The sequence below is a fragment of the Aotus nancymaae genome, unplaced genomic scaffold (assembly GCF_030222135.1).
Source record: "Aotus nancymaae isolate 86718 unplaced genomic scaffold, 86718_ANA_hifiasm-v0.15.2.pri h1tg000036l, whole genome shotgun sequence".
Taxonomy (NCBI): domain Eukaryota; kingdom Metazoa; phylum Chordata; class Mammalia; order Primates; family Aotidae; genus Aotus; species Aotus nancymaae.
This window is the reverse complement of record NW_026988450.1, coordinates 69522735-69546697: the sequence shown is the minus strand read 5'-3', so window position 1 is coordinate 69546697 and position 23963 is coordinate 69522735. Positions and strand designations below refer to the sequence as shown.

Here is a 23963-nt window from a genome sequence, read left to right as displayed (position 1 = left end):
AGATTCAGGAGGGGCCTGGGGCAGAATGATATGGTTTGGCTTTGTGTGCCCACCCAAATCTCATGTTAAATTGTAATCCCCACATGTCAGGGAAGGGGCCTGGTAGGAGGTGATTGGATCATGGGGGAGAATTTTCCCCCTGCTGTTCTCATGATAGTGAGTGAGTTCTCAGAAGATCTGATCATTTAAAAGTGTGTGGCACGTCCCGCTTCTATCTCTTCTGCTCCATCATGGTAAAGCATACTTGCTTCCCCTTTGCCTTCTGCCATAACTGTAAGTTTCCTGAGGCTTCCTAGGCATGTTTCCTGTTAATCCTGCAAAACTGTGAATCAATGGAACTTCTTTTCTTTATAAATTATCTTTTCTTTATAAATTCAAGTAGTCATTTTCTAGCAGTGTGAAAACAGACTAATACAGATGATATTCTAAGCACAACACGAAAACAAGCCATACAAGTGAAAACCCCAAAACTCTTATATATAGACACTGGCAAAAAATTATAAAAAATAACAAACATTCTGACAGAAAAAAATACATATACATTTGCAAGATGCTAATTTTTCCCCAAACATGTAGGGCTTTCACAAGTAACAAGAATAATATCAATCACCTTCTCCCAAGGGAAAAAAAAATGTTCTGCCCTATTTAGGTGTGCCATGTACTCTATTAAACCCAGCCTACTTTATTCATTACTTTTAATGACTGACACTTTTGCAGGAGCTTTGTACTGCATCAACTAAGCATGACTACATTACTCACAAATTCCTTCCATGTATGTTTCAAAATTAGGGTTTGCCAGTAGAGAAATTTGTGTGAAACCAGGAAGGCTGAAATATGGCAGTTTCTGTGTGTACATTGGACAGGTGGATGTTGGGTCATGCACTGCTGCAGCTCACTGGCAGGTCTGCTGACTCATCTTGTTGGCATGGGGGCAGCAACCAGAAGCACAGTGCTCCTAGCTGGACTAGTTGTTGGGCAGCTCCTCAGTGAAATATAGCAACTCTTGAACTTAGTGTCTGGTTGTTGATGAAAGACCAATGCAGGTTCCAATCTGTCCTCATGGATTCCAGCTCAGGTTTTCAGGCCTTTATATCCTATCCCATACCTCATATTCATCTTTCTTCCCTGACTGACTACCTGCCCTGATGACTGCAGGATGCAGCTCCTGAGGCAGATGCAAAAGACATACTAATTCATAAAGTAATTAGACAGCTCCCATGACTGCAGAAAGCAAAACTCCTATAATAAGACTCAGTGGTTCTGCTTCTCTAATAGAGTCCTGATAGTAAAACTGCCTTTGCAAAATTATGACAAAGAAATATGACATAGTTGACTTCATCTTGCTTCTGATTTCCAAGCTGTCCTTGGTCATTCTTGGGCATAGCCCATGCTAACTTTGGGAGAAATTTAGTTTATGGTTTAGCTTAAAAGCCAGATTGATAATAGTACCTCCTTAAAATTAACCCCCTCCCTGCTCAAGGATCAAAAACTGCATTTATAAGACTGATAAAAGGCTATAAGAATAGGATTATAGGAAGAGCCTAAACTCTGATGAAAAATAGGTATAGTTTCTATAATCCCTTACTGCTCAAAAGTCATGTGGCCAGAGGTCATAATATTTTTTACTTCCCCAATTGCTTCTATGGATAACATCATATTATAGAACCTAAGATTATTTTTTCTAAATATCTTTCAGACTTCTCCCACTTCAGTGGATGGTGATTCATAACTCAACTGATGCTTTGGCCCTACTTGGATGCGAACTGTGCACATGAGGACCATTTTTCACACCCCTATGATTCCATCTCCAACCAATCAGCAGAACCCATTCTATAGCCCCCTGTCCACCACATTGTCCAGAAAAACCCCAGCCTCCAAGCTTCTGGGAAACTGACTTAAATGATAACCCCAGTTCTCCTACATGGGATGGCCTTGGGACAATTATACTGCCATGCTATGTCTCAGTGAATTGATTTAGTCTGTGTAGCAGGCAGGAAGAAACCATTGGGTGATTACAGCACATCTACCACAATCCTAAATCAGCATTAATAATCATGATAGTTGGATCTCCACTTCATAATTAAAATATAAAATAATAATGAAAATAGCAGGAAAAACTAACATTTATATGTCATATTATAATTTACAAAGTAATTTTACATATATTATCTCATAAATGCTCAAAAGAAATCCTCCATGGTATTTTAAACAAATACTTCTTCTGACAGTTAATGAAATTGAGACTTCCAAAGTCAAAGTGATTTGCCAAAGATTAATAACTAGACTGAACCAGTGCCAAGGTCAAACACTGAATGCAGTTGGCAAAATTGTACAATCCTGCATCCAGCTGAGAATTTTAGATCTCCTTTCTACCAGATGTTACCCTTGGATATATATTTCTCATGGAATTTCTATAAAAATTAAATGAATTAACATACATAAGATACTTAGAAATGCATCTTGATTATAGTAATGACTCAAAAAAATTAACTATCATTATCAGTTGTAATAATAGGAATGGTAAAAGAAGTAATTAGCAAATAAATATCTTAAATAGATAAGACAAAAAATAACAAAGAGGGGTCTACTTGCCATATCACTATGGACAAGTTGTTTAATTTCTATAATCCTTGTTTTTGCTGTAAATGGGAATGATGCTATTACCCTATAACTTGTATCATCCGTGTTCTCAATTACTCCATTTTATACTTTTCTTTTCAATATTTCTAATATTGTTTAATATGCTTTCAGATACAGTAATTACTGACATACTTTTCATTCCTTCTGGAACTCCAAATCATTGCTATCTTGATCATCTACTAGTATTTCCCCCATGGACCTCAGTTTTTCCATTTTCCCTCTCACAAGATTGCCAAGGGAACTTTTTATTTCCTTTTAAAAATAGAGATTTAACATATTCACCTCCAACCCTTCTCAGTAACCTAAAATTTTTAGGCACCTCCACCCTGTGCTGTATTTCCAAAGTGGCAGTAACTTTTACTGATACGCCACACAGGACCATAAAGACAGAGCTTGCCTTGGAGAATTGAATGAGCATTCAGTAGCTGGCTTTGATTAGTGCCCATGGCTCTGTCCTAGATGCCATTTCCCCTTAATTTCTACAATGAGATTTAGTACTTTTCCCTTTCAGTGTTACCTCTACCATAATTACTATTTCTCTTAATTCGCATTACAATGCTGCTAATAGGTCACATGACAAAAATAATACCTCATCTACTCTGTGGTAGATTAGCCTAGCCAGCGTCTTCCCAGCTCAGCTCATGCCCCACAACACATGCATGCTTCCAAATCCTGCCAAAGCTCAGGAGCTCCCAGAATCCCATTAGTGCTCCCTCCAGCCTTACATTCCCCTGCTTTCCTTTGGCATTGGGTCATCTTTTATTTTGACATTTAGAATTTTTTTCCTTTTAAAATAAGTTACATTTTTGCTTTGTGCAGTCCAAAGCCTTCTGTTTCCAATAGATTTTCTTTTGTCAATCATCCACTTCAAAATATTATTTTCAGCTTTCACTTTATTTCCTTTCATCTTCTCATTTATAAATCACAAAAGGTGTTTCATATTACTTATTTTTAAAGTATAATCCAGTTTGTCAGTGTACAGGTATATCTCCTTTGATTGCACTTCAGTTTATGATGCTTCACACATCCTGCGTTTTCTAAGGTTCATGGCAACTTTGTGTCAAGCAAGACTATCAGTGCCATTATTTCAACAGCATGTGCTCACTTCATATCTCTGTGTCACATTTGGGTAATTCTTGAAATATTTTAAACCTTTTCAACATTATTTTATCTATTAAGGTGATCTGTGATGAGTGATCTTTGATGTAACTATTAGAATTGTTTTGGGACTCCACACACTGCATCCACATAAAATGGCAAACTTAGTAAATGTTGTGTATGTTCTGACTAGGCCACTAGCTGGCTATTTTCCTGCCTCTCTCCCACTCCTCGAGCCTTCCTATTCCTAGAGACACAGCAATATTGAAATTAGGCCAATGAAGAACCTTGCAATGACCTCTAAGTGTTCAAGTGAAAAAGACTCACAAGCCTCTCACTTTCAATCAAAAGCTGGAAATGATTAAGCTTAGTATGAAAAGCATGACAAAAACCAAGAGAGGATGAAAATCAGGCCTCTTTTGCTAAACACTTAGCCAAGTTATAAGTGCAAAGGAAAAGATTTTGAAGGGAATTAGAAGTGCTACTCCAGTGAGCACATGAATGATAAGAAATCAAAACAGTCTTATTATTAATATGGAGAATGTTTTCATGGTCAGAATAGAAGGTCAAACAGCCACAGCATTTCCTTAAGCCAAAGTCTAATCTAGGGCAAGGCTCTAACTCTCTTCAATTCTATGAAGGCTGAGAGAAGTAAAGAAGGTTTAGAGAAAGTTTGCAGCTAAGAGAGGCTGGTTCATGAAGTTTAAGGAAATAAGTTGTCTCTATAACATAAAAGTGCAAGGTGAAGCAGCAAGTGCTGATGTAAAAGCTGCAACAAACTATCCAGAAAATTCAGCTAAGACTATTGATGAAGGTAGCCGCCTTAAACAACAGATTTTCAATGTAGTTGAGACAGCCTTATGTTGGAAGAAGATGCCTTATAAAAATTTTATTGCTAGAGAGAAATCAATGCCTAGATCCAAAGCTTCAAAGGTTGACTCTTATGTTAGGAGTTAATGCAGCTGGCAACTTTAAGCTGAAGCTAGTGCTCATTTACCATTCCAAAGATCCCAGGGCCCTTAAGAAATTATGCTAAATTTACTCTGCTTGTGCTCTAAAAATGGAAAAAAAAAGCCTGTATGACAGCACATCTGTTTATAGCATAGTTGTATCACTGAATATTTTAAGCCTACTGTTGAGACCTACTGCTTAGAAAAAATATATTCCTTTCCAATATTACTGCTCATTAACAATGTATCTGTCACCCAATAGCTCTGATGGAGAAGTATGAGATTAATGTTGCTTTTATGCCTGCTAATAAATCATATATTCTACAGCCCATATACACATGCCTGTATATGCAGTATTATAGCCAGCAGCTAGGTTCACCCTATCTTATGAGGAAGGCCTTTTTCCTAATGCAAATATATACATGCACTTAAAGCGATATCTAAAATTGTCACTGAACTCTATTTAATACATTTGGGAAAATTTCAAATAGTGAGTTGGTTTAGAAGTAGCAGAAACAGGTTATGTGCTCACTTTCAAGTCTTATTATTTAAGACACATATTTCAAAAAGCTTTATAGCTGCCATAGATAGTAATTCTTCTGATGGATCTAGGCAAAGTAAACTGAAAAACTTCTGGAAAGAATTCACTAGCCCAGATGTTATTAAGAACAGTTGTAATTCATGAAAGAAAGTCAAAACAGAAACATTACAGGATTTTAGAAGTTGATTTCAACTCTTGTGGATGACTTTCAATGGAGGAAATAACTGTAAATGTGGTAGAAAACAGCATAATAAACTAGAATTAGAAGTGGAGCCTGAAGAAATGACTGAATTGCTGCAATATTATAATTAAACTTAAATTAATGAGGAGTTGCTTCTTATGCATGTGCAAAGAAAATGATTTCTGGAGATGGCATCTTCACCTACTTCTGGTGAAGATGCTATGAACACTGTTGAAATTACAAGATAGGATTTAGAACATGATATAAACTTAATTGATAATGTAGCAACAGAATTTGGGAGGGTTGCCTCCAATTTTGAAAACCGTTCAACTTTAAGTAAAATGCTACTAAACAGCATCACATGCTACAGAAAAAACTTTCATAAAAGGAAGAGTCAATTGATGAAGCAGACGTCATTTTTTTGTAAGAAATTGTCACAAACACCTCAACCTTTAGCAACCACCACCCAGCACCATTAGCAGCCATCAATATTGAGGCAAGACCCTCTACCAGCAAAAAGATTATGACTTACAGAAGGCGCAGATAATTATTAGCATTTTTTAGTAATAAAGCTTTTTTAAATTAAGGTATCTTTTTTTAAATACATAATGCTATCACACATTTAATAGATCATAGTATAAACATAACTTGTATATGCATTGGAATACCACAAACATTCTATGACTTGCTTTATTGCAATATTTGTTTTGCTGTGGTGGTCTGAAACTGAAAAGATATGCCTGTTTTTGCAGGATAGCCAGCAGCTAACTTCACCCTTTCTTATGAGGAAGGCTTGTTTTCTAATGGAAATATAAGCACTTAAAGATATATCTAAAACTGTCAATGAACTCTATTTAATACATTTGGGAAAATTTCAGATAGTTGGTTTAAAAGTAGCAGAAACAGATTACATGCTCAGATTAGATTAAATGATAATTATTTTTAGTCTCTTATCTCCTTATAGATTCATTTCATCAACATGCATGTATTGAAAATTTAAGGCTTAAAGCAACAAAAACTTGTCACTCCCATTAAAGGTCCTTAGCAGATTGGCTGGAGATTTGCTCTTCATCATTCTTTTTGGAATTCAGACCAATAGAGTAGTCAACACCATGAGTATTTCTTATCTCTGTAGCAAAGGGAAGGAGAAAATGATGAACCACACTCTGGCTCTAAAATTTCTCCTGAAAGAGATGACTCACATCTCTTCTGCTCACATTTCTTTGGTCAAGGCAAATCTTGTGGCCATTGCACAAAAAGGGAATGGAGGTAATAAAGGAAATGCAATTTTATCATGTGCCAGCAGGAGAAGAAAGGAAAAGCTTTCAAAGAACTATAATGGATACCACAAAAAGAGCCAGAATGTTAAACTATTAGAATGCTTTGACTGTAAGTAGAAAAATACCAAACTCAAGATGTCTGAAATAATAAGCAAATTCATTTTCCCACATAGGAAGTCTAATAGTAGGGTAGACTCCAGTGTGCATTTAGTAGCTCAACGTATCATCCAGAACCAGATTATTTTTATTTCTCTTATCTACCATCTTTAGAAGGTTGTCATTGCCTTCAGGCTAACTCTTCTCTTACTATCAAAATAGATTTAGCTCTTTCCAGATAATACATTAACCAAGAAAATATGTAAATAAAGAATTCAAAAGATTGATATTTTTCTATGTCTCCTTAGGTATGAGAAAATCTTTTGCTAGACTCCAGACTTTCTCTCAAGTCTCACTGGTCATGGTTGGATCTTATGCTTGTTCCTGACTCAATCCTTGCCAAGGATAGTAGAATTGCTCTGGCAGTCTTAGACAAATTATTTGATGATTGAATTTTGAGGAATTTGCCATCTTTTGAATTCTGTATGCTGGTCATACTCTTTGGAACATACCAGGCATTTATAAATGCTTGTTACAGTCATGCATAAATAAGTAAGTGGGTGACAGTGACAATTCATTCTGTGCTGCCTTTCATGATCCTCTCTATAACTTTTATTTTTGATGTTATTCCCTTAGTTTGTAAATAATGGATTCAGAATTAGTTTTCCAGGAGTGTCATGACCAAGTACTACGAAATGGGTAGTTGGCTTAAACAAAAAAAATTATTTTATCACTGTTCTGGAGGCCAGAAGTTCAAAATCAAGGTGTCATCAGCCTAGGTTTTTTTTCTGAAGTCTATGAGTAAATTATCCATTCCAGGTGTCTCTCCTTGGTTTGTAAATGGCTGTCTTTATGTTCAAATGGTGTTCTCCCTGTGTGCATGCCTACATCCAAATTTCACCTTTCATGAAGACATCAGTCACATTGGTATAGGGCCTATTCTTATGACCTCAGCTTAATTAACTACATCTGTAATGAACCATTTTTAAATGAGGTCACATTCTATGGCACCAGAGATAAGGACTTCAACATATGAATTTAGAGTGGGGGAATTACAGTTCAACCCATAACAGGCGCTATAGCAAGTAGCCATAGGAAGCTGTCACTTATTTCTTTGGTGTATGTTTTAAACATTTTCTCTTATGAGGTCTCTCAAAGAAAATGTTATTTCTTAGTGCCTATGTAAGCTCATATGCTACCCAAGAAATTGATATATATATTTTTATCTTGTTAACATTGTGAATCTTATAACTGATCCCATGTCTCCTTTGCTGCAAAATATTTTTATATATTTCTATATATGTCATTACCCTTGCTTCATTTCACTTCCACTTTTAAATGTTGATCTTAATATTTTATTTTTACCTATTATCATTTTTTTAGATAAGTCCTTTCAATGTGAAAAGAATAAGAAGAAAGGAAGGAAAGGAGGAAAGAAAAAAAGAAGGAAGGAAGAAGAGAAAAAAGAGAAGGGAGGGAAAAAGGAAAAAAGTAATAAAGATTAATAAAATTTAGAACATCTGCAATGTTAAAAATAATAGTATCTTATAAGAAATCACCATTAATTTTTCAAGATTTTAGCATAGCAATATTCTAAAAATAGCTACAATTGTTTTTCATTTATTTCTGACAGGTTGGGTTAAGATATAAATATTTAAGAAAGATTCAGAAAAAATACAATAAATTATTGTTTCAGATTAATGGATATAAGTGAAATGAAATGGTGACAGTCTAATTAGGATGCATTCACAAAAGAAGATAGCTTTTTAAAATCTAATTTCCCATAATATCTTGAAGTAAGACTAAGTTTTAGCAAATAGAGATTGCTTGAAGTCATGCTTTTAATGAGTGCAGATAAATAATATTTAATTAAAATATCAAGCTAGTTTGTAAGTGAAAGTTAAAGTTTCAAAAAGTAGAACCTTTTAAGTTGTACTAATAAATAAGAACCACTAATATTGGTTCAGCACATTCCGCATGCCAGCCAATATATACTACACACTCTACCATACTTCATGTAAACCTCAGAATGAGCCTATGAAATGTGCTACTGGTATTACCATTTTTCAGAGGCTCAACTAGTTAAGTTTTGTCCCAAAGTCACTGAGCTAGTAAGGAGTAGAGTAGGAATAGAACTGGAATGTATCTGACCCAAAGCCCATGATCTTAAAATCATACTAAATAAAAGGTCACCATATTTTAATTTTCTTTACTAAATTACCACACATTTTGATGCAGTGCATCTTTTATCATATCCTGTGGAACTTACAAGTGGGTAAACTAGAGATGATTTAGAAACAGTGATCTTAGTGGAAAAAAATCCCTCTGTTTACTTTGTATTTCATTATTATAATAAAAATATATAAAATATTACATATATTAAGTGTATAAAATATTAAATAAATTCATGAAAATTTTTCAAATAAAACATTTTTAGATTGTTAAATAAGAAAGGAGTTTAACATATTTTAATAGTAAGCTTATGCTTGATATGTTACTCTGTATTTGTTGACCTATTGTTATATAACAAATTACCTCAAAACTTAACTGCTTAAAGTAACACACATTTATTATCTCACAATTTCTGTGAGTCAGCAATCCAGCTGTGGCAAAGTTGTATATTTCTGGCTCAAGTTCTCTCACAAAGTTGCAGTCAAGCTGTCAAACAGGATTGCATTCTCATCTGAAGTATCAGCTAGGGAAAGATCCATTGATAACCTCTCACATATGTTTGTTGGCACAATTGAAATCTTTGCAGATTGTTGGATGGAGGGTCTCAGTCACTCCTGTTGGAATGGAGCTCCCTTCATTTATTTGCAAGGTGGGCCTCTTTGTAGAACAGCCCACAAAAAAAGTAGTTGAATTTTCTTAGAGTGAATGAGCAGGAGAGTAAGAGAGGGTATGCAGAATGGAAACCACGTTATTTACAACCTAATCTAAAAAATGTCATCCCTACTTGTCTTCTGCATTGCATTCTTTAGCAGTGAATCAATAAATCCAGTCCACACTTTAGGAGAGGAGAGTAGATATAGGTGTCAACACTGGAAGACAAGGATTATTGAAGGCCATCTTAAAGGCTCCCTATTATAATGGTTCTATACCATTACCATTCATGATCAGAGACCCATTAGTATTAATCTTCTCAAATTCTGGATCATCTCCATTGACAAAAACTTTCTTCACCAAAGTGGGTAATTTACAGCCATTCAAAAATTTATAGTAGTTGCACTTAAATATAAATCTTTTTATTCTTGATTTGTTTGATTGACAAATACAACATTGAAACTTTTTGTGCTGTTGCAAATAAACTTTAGCTCCAATTTTTTTTCTCACATTAAACAATACGACAAATCTTTAATTTGCAAAATATGCAAGGATTGGGAAAGCAAGAAGAGAGATGGCTAAATGGGCACCCAACCATAAATAGACAGGAGGAGCCAATGTATAAGAAGGTAAAGATTTACAGCTGCCACCTGGAGCTGGGAACTCCTCCCTGACTTCCCCACGTCACACGTCAATCAGCCACATTTTGGCCTCTGCACTATAGTGTTTGAGTACCCAGGGAATAGGCTGGAAATTCTCCAGCGGCTCTAGGACCTCTTTTTCATGGTCATCAGTAGCCATTCTGCAACTGGCTGCTGGAATGTATCCAGAAGCTAAAGCATATACTTGAGCATGTTCTGTACTACCAATTCTCACAGTTTAATGGACATGCAACTCACCCAGGCATCTTGCTGAAGTGCAGATTCTGATTATGTAAATTCAACATGGTGACAGGGATTTTGCATTTCTAACAAGCTCCCAAGTGATGTTGACACTTGTGAGCAGCAAGCCTCTATATAACCTAGTTAAAGACTGAGAACCACATATTGCTCATCTTGTTTGCTGCCACTGGGGACAACTGGGGAGTAATGTTAGACCCACTCCTGCAGACTACAACATGAAGGTAGAGCAGACAATATAGTTGTCCTACGCTGAAACATTTAAATCACTTTTACTGATACAATATTCCCATCCCTCTAGCTCTATGGGCTTTATATTTAGGATTGGCACTCGGCAACTTTATTCAGAGGAATGCCTTTGGGCTACTGCCCTCACATACACAGAACCAGTAGCGCTTGATTGTCCCTGTCCCATGGGGGTGGCCTGAAGCCAAGACTGACTATTGTAGGAATAGGAAAGTTCAGCTTCCTCACTTAAAGGTGGGAGGAAATCTTATGTGCATTTATATTTCTTTATCGATTGCTCCTCCTCATTTATGTTCCAGAGCTCCCTGCAGAACACAGCTTCAGGTTGAGACTGGGGCTTCAGTAGAAATTTCTGCCTACTTAACTTTGACCTCTTCTCTGTCCAGCTTCTTCCACTCTCTTACAAGATTTTCTTGGAGTGCTTTTTTTGTTAAATCACATACACACAAATCCTTGTCTCAAGTTATACACTAGAGGAGGATACTTGCTCCTTGAGGCAACTGATAAGGCTAAGCTAGGCCCTGCCTTCCTCCTGGAGGACCAAGAAAATCAGTATCGCTGGCAAGCCTATGAGGCTGGAGAACATAATGTGCTGTAAATATACTGCACAGCAAGAATCATGGAACCCAAATAGTTTGCAGCCTCAGTCCTATTTTCTTATGAACAAGGCAAGGTATCCACCTGTTTCTGCGTTTGTACGCCTCATGTTATTGACAGAGATGTTACAGAACCACATCCTCATTTATAATTTTCAAGAAGAAAAACTGTATAAAAGAAGTAAATTAAACTCTTCCAAGTCACTTTTGAGAGTGATTCCTAATTTTTTTAGTAATCAGTTTTAGCTGGCATGTGTCTGCTAGCCTTTGCAGTTTGGGCTACAGTGTGCAAACAAGAACGGTGAATTAAATTGAAGACATTAACAACTTATATAAAGGAGTTGCACTTTTCTTCAAGGACAAAACAGGAAGTCCTTAAATTTGTTCACAGACTTTTGGTATTTGAATTCTCTTTAAAGTGAAATATGAAAACAGTCTATGCTGGAAAGGAAGTTACAAAGTTACAAACAGTTTCATGAGGCTTGTGTAATGGAATAACATCTCATTATTCTAATATGGGTTTGTCCCCACTAGTGGATAATTTGAAACAACTGCTACTTCCCTAATGCCTTGTAATTTTTTAATAAAACAGCTGATAATTCAACCTTCGTTCATTGAAACTCACATATTTTTATCTTGTATTTCCTGCTCTTTGCTTCTCCGATTCATTGGGTTACACCATAAAGTAAAAATAGAACTACGTATTGTGATAACTAAAAATCAGTGAAAGACTGAGAACTATAGCTTGTATAGAACGACATTTCCCTCCTTCGAGTAAACAGCTTTGGATTCACTCTGTTTCCCCTGCAGGTTTTAATAATAGCAAAGTTGGGTGTTATTTTCTTCAGTTAATCAAAACTATTTCCCAATGAGACTGAGCATGACTTTTCCACATTTAAACTGCAGCTGTTTTTCATATGATGGTATTCCAGAAAGGATCTTCAGCCTGATAGCCCCCTGAGAAGGTGGGCAAAGTAAGAGAAAGTTCTGTTGTCTATTCCCTACCATTTCTGTTCCTGGAACACTCAAAATGATAAGTAGTTTTGTCCTTACAAATATTCTTTCCTCCATCTGTTTTCTCTGTCTAAATAGTTTAAACACTCAGAAACCAATTTTTTTGGCTACCCATCTTTTTTTGGCTATTCATTTCTCTTGAGAGAAATGAATGCTAAGGAAGACTTTGTTATATTTTGTCTTTTACCATAACAAGGACAATGACAGAATCAATCACCTCTTTCACTCAATAGGTGTTTGTCGAATGCTGATTGTAACTGCCTGGCAGGTCCTTCCTGCCCACTGTACAAACAAAACCAATTCACTGAGACTGTGGTACTGTAGTAAAGAAAGAGTTAAATTAACGTGAGGCTGGCCATGTGGAAGATGTTATCACTCAAATCAGTCTTCCCAAAGGCTCAAAGGTTTGGGTTTTCTAGGGATAGTTTGGTGGGCAGGGGACTAGGAAATGGGTGCCACTGGTTGGTTGGAGATGCAATCATGGGGATGTGGAAAATGATCCTCATGCATTGAGTCCACCTCTGGGTGAGGCCACAGGACTGACGGAGTCATGAGTCAGGACTCGAGGTGGGGCAGTCTGAAAAACATCTCAAAGGGCCAATATTAGGTTCTAAAATAGTGATGTTATCTACAAAAACAACTGCAGAATTATAAATCTCGTGATCTCTAAAACAATGGCTGGTTATCATTTAACTATGCCTACATTTTAGCAGAATTCAGGTCCTTCTCATAATCCTAATATTTTGGCCTTTTATTAGCTTCAAAAATGCGGCTAAATTTTGGAAAGGGCTATTATCATTGTTGCTTTAAGATTAAACCTTAAACTTAGTTACTCCCAAAGATAGCTTGGCCTAAACCCGAGAATGACTAAGGACAACTTGGAGATTATAAGAAAGATGGAGTCAACTAAGTCAGATTTCTGTTACCCCATAATTTTGCAAAGGCAGCTTCACTATCATAGGTCTGTGGGTTAACACAAAGGAAACAAGTTCAACAAGGCTAAGTTCCTCCACTTAACAAGTTCATAATTTGGAGGTGGGGAGGCGGTAACAGAAAAATTAGCCAGTGTTTTCAAAACAATGCGATTAATTACTTCAAAGAAATTAATGTGACTTGGGCACAGAGTTGCTCAAGTGGCATATTTTTTAAAGTTTCAAATCAAGAACTTGAATCCAATAATATTACACACCCAATTCTATGGTTTTTTCCAACATTATTTCACACTGCTTTTGTATTAAGCAATTAATCTCATGATTTTGAAAACAGTGGCTTATTTGACAGTGGAAAAATTTAGCCTTGTTCATCTCTGCTTTCTCTATGTGTCCTAGTTTTCAAATCTGAGAAATAAGAATCAGGCCACAGTACTTTGATTTTAAAGCAGCATTGATTTTTTTAAAATATGCTACTTAATAATAGGTTGTAAGAGGTAGAAAAAACACTACATTAAATGTACACATGGCTATAAAACACCATAATTTCTGAAATACTGGAGTGTGAAAAATGTGAATATAATTATATGTAGTTATTAGAGGCTGTGAAGGGTAGAGGGGGAAAAGAGAATAGAGAGAGGTTGGTTAATACATAAAAAATTAAAGCTAGATGGGATAAGTTCTTGTGTTCTATAGCACTATGAGGTAAATATGTTTAATAAAAATTTGTTGCATATTTCAAAAAGCTAGAAGAGATAATTCTAAATGTTCACAATACAAAAAAGATACATATTTGAGGTGATGAATATGCTAATAATCATTATATACTGTATACATGTACTGAAATATTCTGTATTCCATAAATATGTACAATATAACAATTAACTAATAAAAGGAAAAATGGTGAATTACATAGTAAGTGAATTTTAATAAAGCTATCTTAAAATTAAAATATAAAATTAATAAAAACATGAATAAATAAAATATTAATATTAAAAGTATCATAAGCAACACCTCAGGAGAGTCTTCTAAAGATAATTGAGAACATTTATAAAGTACCCTATTCATTGCCTAGTATACAATAGATGTCTTATAAGTGGTAGCTTTTATTGCCATTACTGTTACTTAATTCAGAATAGGATACTACTTGGAAGGAAGAGCCTAACTTTCTGACTCCTAAGAGAAAGTTTCTCAGTGGACCAATACTTAAGCTGGTTCTTCAAGAATGATTGTCCCAGAGGATAAGGAATGAACTTGCCTTTGCAGAAAAGGGAATGAAAGATGCAAAGACAGACTGGTATGTTGGTTTCTAGGAGTCTAAAGTAGTCTGTCATGGCTAGATTGCAAGGCATGCATGCCACAGTGATGGTAGACACAGCTGGGGCTATATGCAGAGCCATACCAGGAAGGGCTTTGAATAAACCTTGGATGGCATGACACAAAATTTGGGTTCCCAAATGGACAATGATAGTTCGACTTCTAAAATAACAATTTGGGGTTGCAAATGAAAAATGACAAAAATGAGAAATGGGCAAATGATACTTGAAATTCAGCTTCTCTACAATTTCCATTTTGTTGCCATTGAGAAAGAATAATCCTTTCTTTGTTTAATGTTGCTAATAGAGACATTTTAGAGCTATGTATTTCCAACACTTTTAACAATATGGCACTCCCAGAGCAAACTGATTTCTTGCCTTTCTAGTGGGCTTAATAAGTCATAGCGCTCTCTCTCAGTCAGAACTCATCCAGTGCTGTACAATGTGTAGAACAGGATAAAACTTATTTCTGAGGACATTGCTGCTGAGCTGAAGATGGAATGACTCGCCCAAGATCTCACAGCTAGCAAGTGACAGATGTGAGACTCACACTCATATCTTTGAACTTCAGATCAGAAGCCAATAAGGCACTTTGGAAGGAACTCCTCTGGGTCTGTTGTAATAATAGAATTGGACTGGTCTATCTCATCTTTCCAAACATAGCTTTCCTCTGGATCTTTTCTCACACAGACCCTCATGACAAGAGTGCCCCTTACTCTCCTCCTCATGGCTTTTTCCTATTTATTCAAAGTCTGAGCAGCAGAAGAGGTGCTTCAAGCCCTTACTCATTTGAGAAGTCTTGGCTTCTTCCAGTCCATGCAGGACTTTCTAGGCCGCCCCTTCCTGTACTTTTATGTTTAAGAAAATCCCCAAATACTTATAATGTTAGCCTTTGAGTTTTCATTTCCTTCACTTTCTTCCCAATAATTTTCCCATGATTATTCAGAATCATCAATATTACCCTGAGTGAAAGCAGGATTTTAGAGCAAGAAGGAAAAATGTAACGCAGATTTTTTTTTTGGTAATTTCCATGTCAAAAGACATTTGTATTTTTATATTTCAATATAGGCTTTTGAGACTCTTAATAAAAGACTGAAAGAAGTGCCACATAAAATATAGGCTCTAAAAATAAAATCAGAAATGGAATGAAAAAGGATTCAGATAATCCATTCACCTAATGACTACATCTGTACTCAGAGGATACTTCTGGTGAACTATATGGAGCTGTCAGTGGGGACGGCCTCTTGGGATTGCCAATCATCATCAGTGACCAGCACCAAGGTGGCACATGGAGGTTTTTGTTTATTCAAGAAAGTACCTCCATGTCATCTAAAAGGAGAAGCCAAATTAGAGTGGCTCCATTGTAGCAGGGAGTGGACTGTCTGTCAACTGCTATCTTAGTTGCTAGTAAGTCATCAGAAGAAGGAAGTCCACCAGAACAGGGACTTTCCTGTATGCCATCAGGACTGACCATGGTTCTCTGTTTAGTGTCCAGGACACTGGGAATGTTGTCCCTTGGAGTTGCGTGATGTTATGGAGCTGGTCCAGAAGAAAAGAGTTCCCAATTCATCCAGCTAAATAAAAGGATTTTGCAACCTTAATTCCCAGATGATGATGTGAAGGGGATGTAAAATATGAAGTTTGATTTTGGAAACTGGGGGGACAGGAGAGTAGTGAAACCTAATTCCATTACCAATTATAATTCCACATACTATTAAAGTTTTCATGTATCAGTGTCTTCACAACTAAGTTATAAAGTATTTTTTGGCTGACACTAGTCTTCTAAGACTAATTGTGTATCTCTAAGAGCACTTACAGAAACTAGATGTTCAAAAAACTGATTAATTGATAAGAAGAAATCTTTTCCAAAGTCATTTGTAGATTACAATGTGAAATCTTAGATTTGGGACCCCTAACCTTTAAAAATAGTTTTCCCCAAAACCCATATTGATTCACAAAGTGATTTAGGTCTTGGTAGATATTATACATACAATTTTACATCACTGAAATCATTTCAACTTATAACACATGCATTTTTGTCTTCAGCATTTGTCTTAAAGTCAGGGTGGTAGTGGATGGGAAAACCATGGGGCCAGGAGTCTTTGGGATAATATATGAAGTCTTTCTTGACCAGCTAAATTCACAGGGAGGAAATGTCTTTCTTAATGTCTTTATTATTTGTTTCACTGTGTTGGTATTTCTATCAGAACTGCTATGACATCAAAATATTTTCCTATTTATACATTTCAGTCTCCCTCTAGATCAGTGGTTCTCAGTGAAGAGACATTTGGTGATGATGAGACATTTTAGTTGTCACGACTAAGGTGGGGAGTGATGTTGAATGTAGTGAACAGAGGCCAGAGATGTTGCTAAACACCTTACAATAGAAAGGAGAGCCACCAACAACAAAGAATTACCTAGCTTAAAATGTCCTAATTCCAAGTTTTACACCCAGCTCTAGAATGTACATTTTCTATTTTTTTTTTTTTTTTTAGACACAGTCTCATTGTCACCCAGGTTTCAATGCAGTGGCAAGGTCACAGCTCACTGCATCCTTGACCTCCCAGGATCAAGCGATCCTCCTGCCCAAGCCTCCTGAGTATAGATGGGACCACAGGTGTGTGCCACCATACCTGGCTAATTTTTTTCTTTTTGGTAGAGACAGAGTTCCACTATGTTTACCAAGCTAGCCTAAAACTCCTGGACTGAAGTCATCCTCCCATCTCAGCTTCCCAAAGTGCTGGGATTACAGACATGAGCCACCATACCAGGCCTAGAATGTACCTTTCTTGAAGGCAGACATCATGGCTTATTTACCTTCAATCTTAAATGCCTGGCATATGGTAATTTATTAGTATTGTATTAATTAACTAATGCAATAAACAAGTTATGAAGAGGACCTCCTTCAGGTTGTCTCAAGGGCTGTTTCTTCATCTTGGGCCAGGTCTCTGTCTCTTTGTTTCTTTTTTGTAGACCCCAAAGTTTTATTTCTCTTCCACAGGAAAAAAACAATAAATATATGTCAAGTGCTTATTTATGTGTACAACAGGAATAAAGTATGAAAACAAAAATACTTGTTTTCACGGCTTTCTCAGCCCCTGCAGCATAAATCAGGCTTTCTCAATTCCTCTGTCCTATTAGCTCCAAATAAAACTACAACACTATTCATTATTTCTAGTTTTTCTAAAGCTATTAAAATGTTTTTTCTTTCTGCAAATGGTGACAAAGAAGCAGGGGTTACAGACTAAGAAGTATATTTTTTAGAAAAACTTAAGATGAAAGAACTCAGATACCAGTGGCACCAGACCTGTTTTCAGAGAAGAGTCTTCTCAGCTCTCTGGAAGACGTTTATCTTTAACTTCTGATGTTATCCCCTTATGCAAATGGGGGAAAAAGGTAATCATTTTTGTAAAGGTGAGAGGGTTTCCACAGGATAATGTACTAGAGTGACCATCTTTAGGCACAAGATGATGGCGTAGAACCTAAGAATGAAAACCTAGTTGAGTCCACTCTATAAGGAACATGCAAAGAGATCTAGATGCCACTGTATGGACAGTACAAGGCTGTTCAAGAGCTACAGTTCACCCTGGAGCTGGCAATCTGTCCCTTGTTCATATTCTGGTGTAAATCTGAAATGTATTGTCCCAGGCAGAGATGTTTCATTGACTTGAGTAGCACTCTGCAATAGAATGTTCTGCAATAATGGCAATGTTCTATAATGCACTTTTTGTGGAAGAAACAAAAATATTACCTGGCTGTGCTTCATGAAGAGGTTAAGAGTTAGAGCCAATAATCCAATCTACCTCAAGGTCCTGGATTGTGTGCTCAGTAGAGTAGCCGCTAGCCATGAGTGACTGTTGAGTACTTGGTATGGATAATGCAGAGGAACAGAATGTTTTGACTTTATTTCATTTTTATTAATTTAAATTTAAACAGACATTTATAACTAGTGACTTTGGCACTAGATAATGTGAGTCTAGAAAAATTTATATTCCAGATTAGACTGTTTTATAGAAATATATTAAGTGCCACATATGAAATTACAAGTTTTTTAAGAGCCAGAGTAATAAGAAGAACAAAGTAAAATTATTTTTAACAAAATATATTATTTAACCCAACGTATGCAAAACGGCACCATTTTAATATTTAATTACACATCATTAGTGAGAAAACTTCCATTATTTTATTGAACTAAGTCTTCAAAATTTGATGTATATTTTCACTTAACAGCACATCTAAATTCAAGTGCTAAATTTCCAATGGTTAATATGAAACAGTCCTACAAAAACAATAAAGTTTTATGTTGAATAGAAAACTATTTCACAGTGCTTTCATTTTTAAATTTAAATATACATGAATTAAAATGAAATACCATTGAAATTTTATTTCTGAGGCACACTAATTCCATCGCAAGCACTCAATAGCTACATGTGGCTCTGACTATCCTATTGGACAGCGCAACTCTAGATAAATAAAAAAACCAATAAAATTTAAATGAAATATAAAATGAGTTAATGATCTTGTAGTGAAACCAAGATAGGAAGTGTGATGAGAAGTTAATGCTATTCAGATTTAGATTCTGGGATTTTCCCACAAGAAAAAAAGTGGAAAATAAAACAACGTACAGAAATGGAACTTTGCAATTTCTGTTCACTTTTTCATTATCTAGCTTGCACCTATACAGGCTTCAATATATCCACCATGTTAATTTGGCTGGTACTTCTCTCACATGTTTTCTCTACCCTGGCTAAGGAAAATCTCCCCATAAATGCAGAGCTGCAGGGATTCAGCTTAGCCTGTGTTAGGTCCTCACACTTCATTCTGCTTCACCACTATATCCTCAGAACAACTCTTTTCTGCTTCCATAGAGCCATTATTATTCTGGCTCATATTACTAGCATCTCCTTCCCTCTGGGTTCAACTGTATGAGCAGCTGCTAGGAAGTACAGAAAGAGTACTATACACTCCAGACCTATCTTCCGCCTCTCTCCAGTTCCTGGCTCAGAAAGGTTACATGTGAGAAACTCTGCTTATTCAAAGAGAAACGGGACTGAAAATGATTTCCAGGCCTCTATATCCAATGTTCTTCTCATCCTACTCTCCTGAGTATTAATGAAGAACTGTTTGAAATATTGTCAAAGGGGAAGACAGGATATTACCTCTAAAAGGGCACCTTATCCCTCAGAGTTTGAAAAATAATCAAAGAGTTTCTTAGAACATGGAAACCACATTGTGCAGAGGACATCCATATCCAGATGTAAAGATGACCCCAAAGGGACATGGGAAGTTCTATTAGGGAACTATTTCCAATTGTTCTTTGGAATCGCTTTCTTTGGAAACGAGAGACTGGCCCCTAGACAATTCCTATTAGTCAGCCAGCTGGCACATTTTAAATTTTCTGTTCCATTTATAGATAGTCTAATATTGTCACATGTTACAAGGGCTTTCTGTAGGGCATTCTTTTTCTTAATGGACCTCATGTGCAGAAAGTTGAGTTCACCATTTTCTCCCATTCACAATATGTTATCATCATTGGTTCAGGCAAGTCTCACTCACTAATTTTAACAAATTTGTCTGTGCATTTATCCACTGCTTACTTATGTATGTGTGTCTTTTGGGGATGTTTTGTTTTGGGGGTTACTTTTAGAAATAAGGTCTCACTCTGTTGCCCAGGCTGGAGTACAGTGGCTGATCACAGCTCACTGAAGCCTCGAACTCTTGGGCTCAAGCAATCCTCCCAGTTCAACCTCCCAAGTAGCTGGAACTACAGGCATGCACCATCATACCTGGCTAAGTTTTTTTTTAGTGTTTTGTAGACAGGGTCTCACTATGATACCTAGGCTGGTCTCAAACTCCAGTGCTCAAGTGATCCTTCCACCTTGGCCTCCCAAAGTGCTGGAATAAGATGTGTGAGCCTCTATGCCTGGTCTATGTAGGTGTGTCTTATCTTTTTCCACTTTAATTTCCCTTTTCTACATAGATAACTATTGTATTCTATGTAATATCTTCTCTGTTTTTTATGAATTACTACAAGATGTGTTCCTTTCATGTATATATATTTTTAAACTATGTAATTTACGTAGCTCATTTTATTATAAGTTACTCATTCAATTCCTTAGTGTTCCATTAAGAACTACATGTTGAAGGCCCCTCCACGTCAATAGGTATACGACTTATCTGTTGCTTCTGCTGTGGAACGGAATGGAATGGAACAGAACAGAACAGATCAGAACAGAATAGAGTGCATCCACCATACTGTAACAATCCACCATCTAGTTAAGGGACAGCCAAACTGTCTCTAATCCTCATCACTACATATAATTCTGCAATGGACTTCCTCATGCATGCTCCTTTGTGAAACCGTGTGAGACTTTCTTTGGGATATTGACAGTGGCAGTCTTGGATGTTTGACATAGCCTTTTCCCCATGATGTTTCTTACTCCAGAGACCAGAAAACCAGTCTTATAGCCTGTAAGTTACTATGTGTGTACATCCCAATTGTGTACTCAAGCACTAAGGAAAAAACCAAAAGGCTGAGCTAATAGATGGACTGAACCTACTGTGAGATACAATACACCTGGTCCCAAATTCTATTTGGTTTCCATCTACCCTCACTCTAGTAGGAAGGTGATGAGGGCATGCTGGGTGGCCTGGTTGGCAGTATCACCTCATACCTTGAATTCATCAGCCCTCAAAACTTGTGGGTATTGCCTTTCCTTCAGGGCAGAGTTACTCTGGTAAATGATTCAGTTACTTTTGAGGAAGAATTAGTGGAATATTTATCTTAGACCCCTACAGTGACATTCCAGGCAGCTTCCGGGAAGAAATGGGCTCTAAGTTTGAGAACTGGCTTGGATTGAGAAACTAGGTGAGAACTGCAATTTTTCGTGTTAGTGGCTAACATCAGCCTTCTGCTCATTTGCTTTTGATGTTTCCAGTTATAAAAGTCAGTCATTCATCCTTCATCTTGTCTCTATGAACATTATGATTTATTTAAATGAGTGCCATTACCTTTCTCCTGGTAAGTGCTGCCACCTGGCCTAGAGTCTCTCTGCCCTCGAGTCCCCACCGTCTCTGTTTGCATGAAGGAGACCAGTCCCAAGGCAGAGTTTCCATGGCTAAATCTGACAGTGAGAGTGTATATTCTGGGTCTTCTCAGGAAATACAGTCAGGTTTGGGGTTGTTACTCTCATTTATTCAAAATTCCTAACCTTCTAAGACTCTTGATCCTACAGAGTACTGTCAAAGCAGCTTCAGCATCTCCAACTAATTAACTGTAGGTCTAGGTTATTTCCATGTTCCAGTTTTAAGAAGACATTCTAGAAAGCATTAGGATAAGGTCTAGGTATCCTTGCCAAGATGCTAAAGCAAGAGCCAAGTGAGAGTATCCCTGAGTTGACGAACTCCAACCTGTCTGGCCTTATATTCCATCCACTCTGTATTAGTTTCCTAGGGCGGTTGTAACAAAGCACCACAAACTGGCTGGCTTAAAACAACAGAAATTTATTCTTTGGAGGTTCTGAAGGCTAGATGTCTGAATTCAAGATGTCAGCTGGGCCATGCTATCTCTGAAGGCTCTAAGGTATGATCCTTGCCTCTTCCTATCTTCTGGTGGTTGTCTGAGGACCCTGAGGCTTGTAGACCCATCACTCTAATCTGCATCTCTATAGTCACATTTCCCTTGTGTGTCTTTCTGTCCCTGAGTCTTCACATGACTTTTCAATAAGGGCAATAGTCATCACATCTGGGGCCTACCCTAATCCACTATGACATCATCATAACCTACTTAACATCTGCAAAGTCCCTATTTGCAAATAAGGTCACATGCATAAGTACTAGTGTTTCAACTTGGAGTATTTTCCAACAACAACAAATTCTTCAGCTCTCTGGTTGTCAGCTGCATATCTTACAATTTAACTCAAGTCTGACAGTAGTAATATCCAGAGTTAGCTCAGACACCACAAGTGTCCTAAAAGACTGCCCCACCTCAGATGCTGATTACAAGTATGTGACTTCCATACTTCTGACCAACCAGCTATAGGTCAAGGGTTCCCACAACTCCTTCAAGTTTGAGAATTTGCTACAACTGCTCACAGAATTCCAAGAAACACTTTAGTTATGCTTACTGACTTATTGAAAAGGATACAATTCAGAAACAACCAGATGGAGGAGATGCACAGGTCAAGGTATTGGGTTGGGGGTGGTTGGCACAGAGCTTCCGTAGCCTTCACTGAGTATACCAACCCTCCCAACACCACTGCTGTTCATCAACCTGGAGATTCTCTGAATCCTGTCCTTTTCAGTTTTTATCGAGATTTCATTATAAAGGGATTATTGATTAAATGATTGTTTGTTGGTGATCAACTCAACCTTCTATTTTCAATCTTTCTCCACTTCCTTAACAGGTCAGGGATGGAGCTAAAAGTTCCAAACTTCTTAATATCTGGTTAATTTCCCTGGCAACCAGCTCTCTATCTTTGAGGACTTCCCCAAAATCACCTTATTAACATAAACTCAGGTGTGATTGAAAGGGGCTTGTTATGAATAGCACAACAAAGGTGAAAGATTCTCCTTTCACCTTTATTGCTTTTATCACTTAGGAAATTCCAAGAGTTTTAGGAGATTTACCAAAGAAAGAGATGAACAAATATATGTTTATTATAAATAGCAATATTCCAGGACTTCAGCATATCTTTTGGGGGGCACAATTTAACCCACAACAGACTATATCCCAACCCTAGTTTAAAAGCTATGTACTCCTTCATATATTCCTTCGTTTTATGCTGGTACCTAATTACCATATTCTACAACTCTTTTAGTAATTATGCAATTTCCTTTTGGTGTAAGAACTGTACTTTCCTGCTCAGGCTATAGTGAGATCTAACTTTAGTTATGTGTCAGGAGAGAAGAAGCTGAGACAGAGGTGGACATTGAGGACAAACATCATTTTGTGAGGCATTCATCCAAGGTGAGTTTTGTTTTTGTTTTTATAAACAGGAGGCTATTTTTAAAAGGAGAAACAGGTCACTTCTTTTGTCTTAAACGACTCAGCAAAATGTGGAGTAAAAGATTCTTAAGTACATCGAACCAAATGTTGCTGAGAAAAGAAACGAACAAACAAAACATTTTATCTGAGGAATGCATGTCCTTTTAAATTATAAGGTCAAGAGAGATTTTAAAGTAAGACAGTAATCACATCCTATTTCCCCATTTTTGAGTTATGTATCTCTTGAAATTGCTTGCTATTGCCACAAGTAGAAATAAATTAACTTAATAATGCCACATTCACACTCTAACATACCACACACTATAGCTTAGCAATGTATAGAATCAATAGCTTGTTATTTTAATGTA

General features: G+C 36.7%; 2 long non-coding RNA genes across 3 annotated transcripts in view; one reads left to right on the top strand and one right to left on the bottom strand.

Annotated features, from left to right (window-relative positions):
• The window catches only part of LOC135278053 (uncharacterized), a 323037-nt gene that overhangs the window by 126873 nt on the left and 172201 nt on the right, over positions 1–23963 (bottom strand). The gene's annotated exons all lie outside the window — the stretch shown is intronic.
• Positions 23492–23963, top strand: part of LOC105726858 (uncharacterized) — a 36852-nt gene continuing 36380 nt past the window's right edge. For both annotated transcript variants that reach the window (XR_010345615.1, XR_001109646.2), the window contains exon 1: positions 23492–23577. This is a non-coding gene — a long non-coding RNA (uncharacterized LOC105726858). The remainder of the gene's footprint in view (positions 23578–23963) is intronic.